This window comes from Eubalaena glacialis, chromosome 6, assembly GCF_028564815.1.
Source record: "Eubalaena glacialis isolate mEubGla1 chromosome 6, mEubGla1.1.hap2.+ XY, whole genome shotgun sequence".
NCBI lineage: Eukaryota > Metazoa > Chordata > Mammalia > Artiodactyla > Balaenidae > Eubalaena > Eubalaena glacialis.
In genome coordinates this window covers 81178592-81188538 of record NC_083721.1, presented here as the reverse complement: position 1 = coordinate 81188538, position 9947 = coordinate 81178592, and the positions used below count along the sequence as shown (strand labels likewise).

Sequence of the window (9947 nt, the reverse complement as noted above, 5' to 3'; positions counted from 1 at the left end):
CCACCGTCACGTGGGCGCCCCCTCTGTGACGTCGGCGTCTTTGCTGTAGCAAAGCTCGGCCTCTGGAATTCTGAGAACTAATTTGCTATTCGGTGACATAAGAGGGGGAGTGCGCTTTGCTTTCCCGGGGTCTGGGGCTAATTCCTCCTCTCTTCCCCGTAAACTCAGCTCTTCGAGCTCAATACACAAAAGGGAGCGAGAGATTCGAACCTTTGGGAAAAGTCTGTTATATATAGTAGGTTTCGAGGCGAGTAAGAGAAAAAAACAATAAACACCACAGCTCTTTCCAGCTAGAATATTAGGCACCACGAGAAAAATATTTGCCAAGCAGTTTTCGGTGGGTTCATTTGCTTTATTTTTATTTGGGACAGTTTTTGTTTTGTTTTTTGGGGTTTTTTTTTTTTTTTTTTTTCCTTGTTGGTGTGGTGGCCCGGGATTTGGGGTTGTTGTATTTTGATGGGTTTCGGATTTTTGCTTCTGATTTTTGCCTTTTGCAACTTTGTGGTGTTACGTAAATCGTAGGATCCCGCATCGGTTGGATTTTGTTTTGAGTGTTTTTGCCCCAATCTCATCTCTTAAGCGCTTTAAGGAAGATGTGTTATTTTAATACTGATACTACTGAAAGAAGCTTGAATTTTTTGTCGTATGTGTTACATCCCAACCCCCATTTTTGGGGGGGGGGTAGGGTGCAATTTTCTTTCTCCCCATGGACTTTTACTGAGAGGACGCTCCCCTGCACTTGAGAGACATGTTCAAAGGATTTGTTTTGGTTTTGTTTCTTTCCAGGACAGCAAGTGGTGGGTTTACTCTTTCTGTTATTGTTGACTCTTAGGAAATTTCTTGCTGCGAGAAACGTGTGTGTATGTGGGTGTGTGTACGCGTGTGTTCTACAAAATTCCGTGAGCCAAATACATGTTTGTGTTTTGCTTTTTCTTAAGGTCTTGATTCCGTCCCCCCGCCCAGCTCGCTTCAAGGTCGTTGTAAAAAATCTCTCCTGTCTGTGTTTAAAGAGATCAGCCGGAGGGAATTCTAAAGGCCTACCGGGCCAGTATCACAGATACTGCGTGTGTTTAGAACAGACTGTGCTACAACTACAACGCGCTGCACGCAGCACAGTCCTCTTAGCTTTAGAGCTGAGTTTCGGGGAGGAGGAGGAAAAGGGGGAAATCTTTCTTTCTTCCTTACTTCCTTTCTTTTTAAAGGCAAATGTAGTGCAGAATCATTCCACTGTGGGCCTTGGTTTGTTTATTCAGAACTGCCAGTTTCCCTATTTAAATATTGGTTGGGGTTTTTTCCCCTCCTACTCATCCCTGAATGAGGGAGACTCTTGTTTCTTTTATGTCTCTCTCTTAAAAGAAGGGTGTGAGGGGAAAATAATATTTCAGATTCCTCAAGTATTAACCCAAAATGTTTGGACCAGAAGCAGCTTTCAAAGGTCAGGCTGTTCTGAGCCTTGGCTATGAGAGTCCTTCAGGCAACTCATTAAATTACAGACGAGTTCTTAAAGGTTCCACAAAATTTCTGCACATGTTAATTTCCAATAAAGATATCTCCCAAAATAATCTACCTCTCCCAACCCCAAATTTGGGTTTATAGAACTGAGCAGAGCTATGAAAGATTGCTGGCTGTTTCCTGGGATATTTGGGATCTCTTTCCCAGAATGCCATAAGAAGTTCAGATCTATCGCTGAAAATGTTGTTGTCAATGCAGCCCCCTTTTGGAAAAGGCTGTGTTGGGGTTTTTAAAACCAGGAGAGATCCAAAGGGGTCGACTATTTTCACAAGGGCTGGAGCTTAGGAAATATGCATAAGTGTCTGTCCCTGTGAAATCTGAATATTTTAATACTTATTGACAGATGAATTACTGCAGCCTCTGCAGAAAAGCCTGTCTTGTGAAGGATTTTTGAAAAATATACACAGGCCTAATGCTGTCACTGTTGTCGAAATGAACATTTTACCCCCAAAGACACATGATATCATCCAGTGCAGATCCATTTGGCCAGAAGGGAGACTATCTGTTTTTCTGATTGTCCCCTTCCCCCTCATTTTCAAAGCGTTTTAAAGGAATCCCACTGGATTCAAAATGATACCCCGATTTTGCTGAAGTGATCGTCTTTGTGTATTTGTAGGGGTGATAATTTTTCTTTTATGAGTAATAAGAACTTTAGGGTTTCTCAGGTGTCTCTGTATGGTTTGGAATGTGAATTGTATGGCTCTGCCCTATTACTGATCCTACAATGAGATTACTTTTGTGATTTGGGGTCACTTTTCTTGTCAAAGTTGCCATCCTGCCTCATTGGCTCCTCCCCCCCTCTTAAATACAGAGCTTGCCCCTCCCGCGTTCTCTTTGCCACTCCAATCTTAGCCCCATGGGGGCGCTGCAGAGCAAAGGGAAATCTGCTCCCTCTGACAGCAGAACAAACCAGAGCGGGGGCTGGGAATGAATTCACCCTTCTTTAATTCTCTGCGGGGAGCCCTTGGAGGAAGACCCCACCAGGCCTGGTTTATAGATAATTAATCCTACCACCAGGGACCGCAAACCTTCTCAGGACGTTATTTCTGGGACCCAGTGCCAGGGTCCCACATTTCTACTTTTTTTTTTTTTTTTTGCCAAATTGAAGTGTTTACACCGAAAGAAATTCACCAGAACAGGAGACCGTTAAATGAAAAAAAAAAAAAATTATTGAAGCTATTTTAAAGATGAAGATTTACTTTTAGGTAGGTCCCCTTTTCTCTACGGAATGAATGGTCAGGAAAATCGTGTACCCACCTCTCAATCTCTTTTCAATTCCTAGGAAAGTAACTTTATCAAATTTTATACCAGTTGAATTTCTTCCAGAATGTCTTCTCTCATTCTTGATCTCTCCCAGGTAGTAACCAGTTGGCATCACTTTGTGGACCTCCCTCATTCCAGCAGTGCTAGGATTAAAGAAAGGATTGACTTGAATATATTCAAATTCTTTTAAATCATGCTTAAGAAGCTCTAAAGAGAGATTCCATGTCTGGGGTCTTATGTGTGATTCCTGTGGACTTGGAGGGGCTGTGTATCAACCAGTCCTATGATTTAATGGTTTCTGGCTATTAATACTCAGAGTAGAGGACCAGGCCAGCCCCTTTGCCTGGTGTTCTGGGCATAGTAATAGGTTACTAATCACAGGTTCTGGGTAAATAAAAGCTTTGTTACAAAGTAAAATAGCTTGGTCTTAATATTACATCTATTTAAGGAAAGGAACAGATTTTGCATCCAGTTCCCCCCAGAGAATCTTCCCCACAATTCAATCATAGCTGAAAATGAAACTATCCTTGGAATAAGCACTGTCCTGTCCTCTTTCTAAGGAGACTCCAAACAGGAAATTGGTTTCACCTGTCAGGAACTTCTGGCACCTTGGTAGATCTTTAAACTGTCACATCACAGAATTATAGATTTTAGAACTGGAAGGAACCCTGCAGATCAATCACTCAGCTCCTCAAGGCTTCTTTCTTTCAAGAGGACAGGATAGCCATCACTGAGGCGTGCGGGACTCCAGGACACAACTGAAAACGGGTCTTCGTGGTTTGATGGTCCTGTGTCAGAAAATCAGGGTGATCTGACTACCTGGGTTTGGAGATGGGCATCTTGTTTTCTGGCAGAATTGAGGAAAGCAAGATTGCTTTGGGCTCTGTGTAAATTGTAAACTGGTTCTCAGAACAAACTCCAAGTCACAGTGAGTATTGAGTTTTGATTGTCATCTGGGCTTGGTTATGCTTGTCACCTGTGCTATGGTACTCAACAGCTACTTTTGATGGGTATGGGAGATCTTATTTACCCATTAGTTTTATTTCAAAGCCTTCACTTAGAGCTATTATAAACAAGCTCCTTACATTATCCTTGGAGAAAGAAAGGTGTTTTCTTGGTGTGATTTAGAGAAATTGAGCAGAAAGTTTTGAGACATTAAAAAAAAAAAAAAAAATAGAAGACTACTTCCAGCCACTACCTTCAGAAAAACAAGTGTCAACGTTTAATTTTGATCCATATGCTGCCTGCTTTTGGCCTGTGTTATTCTGAGACCTTTTTTTTTTTTTTTAGTTTAGAAACCTTTTTGGCCTTGCTCAGAGTTTCCCCCCAAAGCACTGATTTTTTCCACACTTTTCTCACTTATTTAAAATGGAAATAAATATCGGGAGCTTAAAATAGAGAAGTGATGGGGGGTGCATAATCATTTGTTTACAGCACTCTATCACTGTTTTGAATAACAGCGTTTTCACTTCCTATGAAACCTTAGCATGAGGGAAAGCAGCAGCTGGACCAGGAAGGGGATGCAGGGAGGAAAGCACTTGAGTGTTTGTAAACTCAGGGTGGCTGGCGCACCCTCCCACCCGGCTGCTGTACTTAGCTGTCTTTACTACCTAAGGCTAGAGGTGGAAAAACTTGATTTGCGTGTTGTGCCTGCATTTTTTTTTTTTTTTTTCCTTCTCCACACCGCCCTCTGTACACCTGACCATGCCAAAGCCTATCTGAAGCCGGCTTGACGGCAGGCAGAGCTGGAGAGCGGAAGAATGTGCTGAGGAAGGGAGTGCTCGGTACTTTTCCATTCACATCTCCACAGTGGCTTTTCTTGTTTATTTCAACCTCCACCAGCGGAACCCTGTCAGCTGCCTGAAATCGGAGTCATTAAACTGTTCCCTGAGGTCAGATCACAGATGCTTGGTGCATGTGTCCTACATGTCGGTGTCTATGTAACATATGTACATACAGAGACACACGCACATACGTGTAACTCCGCGGGGGCACAGTGTAAGGTAGGGGGAAAAAGAAACTGGATTTGTTGCCAGAAAACCTTGGTTTCTAATTACCTTTCTGCCTGGAACTCCTTATGGGACGTGGAGCAAAACCACTTGTCAGGACTCAGTTTCCTCAACTGTGTGAAGGAATAACCCAGATGGTTTGCAGGATGTCTTTCTGTTCTAAATTCGATGCATTGTGTCTAAATATATAGTTATGTAACTTTAAGGTGGAGGGGGGATGGAAAGGGGCTGAGTGTATGTGTCCCTGGGGTGGGAGAAGGAGTTAAAATGTAAACTTCTAAGTAAAGAAGGCAATCCCAGAATCTTCACCTCTATCAATTTTTAACCAATTGTAGACCAAAGTCTGGGATTCTGCTGAGTAGGTCCAAAAGCCAATTGAAGATTTTAAATGTTAAGAGTTGGAAGGGGCCGATTCTAAGACCTTGTACCTTTGATCTCCTGCATTTATAATCAGATGTGACAGTTCCCAAGTGTCTTTTCTGCACTAGAGTTCTTCTTCTTCTTTTTTTTTTTTTTTCCTTCTTCTGTTTGTTTTTGGAAACAGTCCCAGTCAATGATAGGAAGGAGATGACACTTGTAAACTGGGCACACCTCAAGCCACTGGGCCCCATGTGGATGTAAAAAAAAAATGACATAATATTCATACACATACACACACACAAAAGGAGAAAAAAAAGAAAAAACTAGATAGAGATCCCTGGTAAGAAACTTAGAGGTAGTTCAGCCATCACTGCATTAAAAGTAATTATTTGAAGTCAGAGGAAATAACAGATGATGAGTTTGCCCTTACCAAAAAAAAAAAAAAAAAAAAAAAAAAAAAAGCCTTGCTCTACCAGAACAAACTTGAAGGTAATGAAAGAGATACTTTCCACCAATATTTCCTATGCTCCTTTTATCTCCATTCTTTAAAAAGAAAGGTCTAATGTTTCTCAGGCCTGATTGCCTAGCAAAGCCTTTAACGGACCTCAGCATCTTCAGGACATAATTTAAAATGTAGCTCCTATTTATTGACAGCGACCTCCCCACCACCACCATCCCTCCACTTAGACCTTCTGGAATATTGATGCCCATGTACAAGGAGAGATGTAGCCAATTACATTCTCTCAATGAAAAACTATTGAGAGTTACAATATGCTAGCACTGGGAAGTTCCTTAGCAATTGTCCAATCCCACATGACTGAATTTATATCATTGGAAATTGAGGCCCACACAGAATGTATTTGCCATACACACTGGATCAGACTGAGGCCAGGTCCAGAATTTTGATGTCCTGGTTCTAAATCCACTATGTTTTTCCATGGCTTATCATGAAAAGAGGATGTGGGGTGGGCAGCCCTGCAAAAGAGCCATTTGCTGTGGCCTTACGTTCAGAGAAGGCCTCACGTTTGGACTTTTGACATCATCTCCACCGAGGTTCTACATCAGTCTTAGCAGTACACGGACAGGATGGAAAGGAGCAGACCCTCATCCACAAGTTCTGCGTGTGTGTCCCAGGGTAGGACCCAGTGTCGGAGCCACCACAGGCTCCTACGGTACTGTGATTTAATACTGTTAATAAACCTATAATTATCTTATGAATAGTACAATTGCATTGTAATTGTGTGTATGCTGGTGTTGAAAATGTAAAATTTAATATATTTTTGGCCTAGAAACAATGATGCTATACTAGCAAAGAGCCCACCTGGTACCAGATCTTGATTTCTGATACCTCTGTGCGGTAATGGAAAACAAGGCTCCTTGGAGAAACGGCTGGTTCTAGATCTAGGACTGGGGCAAGAAGTATTCAAAATTAGAATGGAACATCTTATAGCATCATAAATAAAGAATTGCTGAAAAACAAACAAAAACTACATCGATGGGGGATATTTCAAAGAGACACTGGAGCCACTTGAAGAGCTCCCAATGGGCAAAGCTGGAAGATTTGGAGTAAAAAAAAGAAATCAAGTAATATTAGATTACAATCCAAAGTATAAAAGAAATATCCATGAATCCACACTGATATAAATTATTAAATAAATGAATAAATCAGAGAAAAGAGACAAATCTCCCTTGCAGAAGAATTCCAAATAATTTGTGTAGATACACTGCCGGCAAGGATGGGGGCAGGGGGCGGTGTATAACTCCTCACTCTTCAAGTATGAGTTATGCACAGTGACTTCATTCCAAAGAGTACAGTATGGGAAGGGAGGAAAGGAGGGAGGGAATAATTTTACATGGAGAAACCTGACAAACACTACACCAGCCAATTCATCAAGGTCAACGTCAGCAATTATAAGCCATGTTGATTGTATGTACCTTTGATCTGAGGAGATGAAAATGGCTTTTTACCTCTGTGGTCTTCCTCCCATACCCCAGTCTGTTTATGAGAAAAGTATCAGACAAATTTCAACGGAAGGGCATCCTACAAAAGACTTCACCAGTATTCCACAGAACTATCAAGGAAAGTCTGAGAAATTGCAGCAACCAAGAGTAGCCTCAGAAGATATGACAACTTAATGTAATGTAGTATCCTGGATGGGATCATGGAACAGAAAAAGATAAGGTAAGCCCAGACAAATCTAAATAAATGAGGAGCTTTAGTTAATAATATTGTATCAGTATTGTTTCATTAGTTGTTACAAATGTACCATAGTAATATAAAATGTTAATAATAATGGGAAACTGGGTATAGGGTTTTTCTATGCACTATCTTCTCAATTTTGCTGTTTAAAAAATATTTGGGGGGGGCATATCTTTATTATTATTATCTTTTCAATACCAGAAACCTCCAAAAATGAGCTAGGTCTCTTGAAATCTGAGAGATTTTCTTCCCAGTCGACCATGCCCCCCAAATAGAGTCAGGAAAATGAGGGAACCTGCGTTTATTCTTTTAGTTTACTAAATTGAAAGCAATTTAGCTAATTTCTGTATGTCACCATCTGGACACAGAACTGTGAGGAGAACACTAAGGAAGCACCAAAGGCCAAGTGTTGTCATGGTGGTGGATGACTCAAGGCACCTCATCAATCTGCGTACTCCACATTCCTTTCTGAAAATCCTCCATGGAAACAAGGCCCTGAAAGATCTGGCCATCAGTCCATACAGGACATATAATACTTAGGGATTCGTCACTGAGGTTGGGGGAGCCCCAAGACCTTCCTAGAATGTCTGGTATCTCATTGTACAACTCCAACAAAAGAACTGTGGATCTCATCAGAATTTAACTCTGGGTCTAGAGAAGAACGCTCACTGGACCCTATAACTCTATGAGTTTGTCTTCATTATCTGAATATGACCCCATTACCTAAACTAGAAAAATCCAGAGAGGGAAATGGTTTGCCAAGACCATCCCACAAATTAGTGGTAGAGTTGCTTCCCATCAACCAGTCTACCCTGAATCATTTATTTTGCGGTCGTATTCCCTTTAGTAAGCTAAGGATTGCTATTGCACTGATATACATTATTTCAGAAATGCCTCATTCATTTCTAACCACCTGTCAGTTACCAGTGGTGTCCAGTTCCAATGTGAGCTTAAGTGTCTCTTCCTTCTTTCCCTTCACCTTTTCCCACTTGCATCAGCCTCTCTGCCAAGTGGTTATAGATCTTTGAACCAACACTGCTATTCACTCTGGAGGCTGACATTTAAATTCTTCTTGGTGGAATGAGGTAAGACTGAATGCTATCATAGTCCAATTTGGTTATCATTTCTCTCAGCAATCTGTTTGGTTACATGTCTCAAGAATCATAAATGTAGTCATGCCCTTTGACCCAGTAATTCTACTTCTAGGAATCTATCTTCAAGGCACAATTCAACATATAGGGGGAAAAAAATCTTTGAATGAATAAATGCATTCAAGCATCGTATCTAGCAACAAAAAAGTTGAACAACCTACATGTTCCATCATGACTGGGTTGGAGGGAAGGGTATTGGATGGAGAATGGTTAAGTATAATACAACTAATTTTTAAAAATTAGAAATGGAAAATACTTATGGTAACAGGTAAAGTGAAAAGCAGTATATATATATATATATATATATGTATGTAGTATGTTTATAACTATGTTTAAAAATACTGTACATAAAAAATAAACTGGATATAAACAAAAGTACACAATTAACAAAAAAACTATTTACATTGGCTGTCCTAGGGTAGTAGGATTATGGATGCTTTTTTCTCCTTTTATTCTTTTCTCTATCTTCCAAATTGTGTAATGTTTATATATTAGTTGGATTTCGATCTATCTCACAAGCACACACTCAAGACACTGAAAAGCCCTAGGTGAAATCTTTTCAATGCAAGCAATTCGTCCTCTAGTTCACAGTTTTGAATGTTTGACCTAAAGTTGAAGCCTCCCACATCTTTAGGGCCTAGAGCAAAAGTGAGAACTGCCCACTCATTCTTGGAGAAGACCTTTCACTCTGGGAGACACTTGTCTCCACACCAACAAAACCTCACCCTTTCTGAGCACATTGACCATAATGAGATTAAATAGATCCTGTAAATCTTTGATCTGTCTCCGCCCACTGGGTCTTAGTGTGCTTATCTTGTTTGTTGGTATTTCACAGCATTTGAAAATGTTAAAGGGTTTCCTGGGGCTTCCCTGGTGGCACAATGGTTAAGAATCTGCCTGCCAATGCAGGAGACACCGGTTCGAGCCCTGGTCCCAGAAAATCCCACATGCCATGGAGCAACTAGGCCCATGTGCCACAACTACTGAGCCCGTGTGCCACAACTACTGAAGCCCGTGCGCCTAGAGCCCGTGCTACACAGCAAGAGAAGCCACCGCAATGAGAAGCCTGCACACCACAATGAAGAGTAGCCCCTGCTCGCCGCAACTAGAGAAAGCCCGCGCACAGCAACGAAGACCCAGCACAGCCAAAAATTTTAAAAATTAATTAAAAAAAAAAAAAAAAAGGATTTCCTGGTTACTTTACTGTCTCCATGAGGCTACCCAGGAGATCTCCTGGTAAAAAGACATTCTTTGAGATGCTTCTGGGGCTACAGGAGATTTGGTTTTCATTCTTATAACATGTTTGACTAGTGAATTCTAAGGAAAACAATTTAAAAATAAGCCCTATCAATGTTGTCCTTCAGAGAATCACAAGGTTGTTAGGAACTGGGGGTAGGTGGTTACCATTGTTTGAATCGCTGGTTCTTAGAAAAGGGCATGGGGGTAGACATC

The 9947-nt window shown here is 41.1% G+C and overlaps 1 long non-coding RNA gene across 3 annotated transcripts; it reads left to right on the top strand.

The window, feature by feature from the left end:
- Positions 1-131: 131 nt before the first annotated feature.
- Positions 132-9682, top strand: LOC133093444 (uncharacterized). 3 transcript variants are annotated; one of them, XR_009701276.1, is made up of 4 exons: positions 3231-3703; positions 7140-7326; positions 8343-8429; positions 9331-9682. It is a non-coding gene; the product is annotated as an uncharacterized LOC133093444 (long non-coding RNA). The 3 variants fall into 3 exon arrangements; XR_009701277.1 differs by lacking the exons at positions 3231-3703; positions 8343-8429 and adding an exon at positions 132-337; XR_009701275.1 differs by lacking the exon at positions 8343-8429 and having other exon boundaries at positions 3235-3703.
- The last annotated feature ends 265 nt before the right edge of the window (positions 9683-9947 follow it).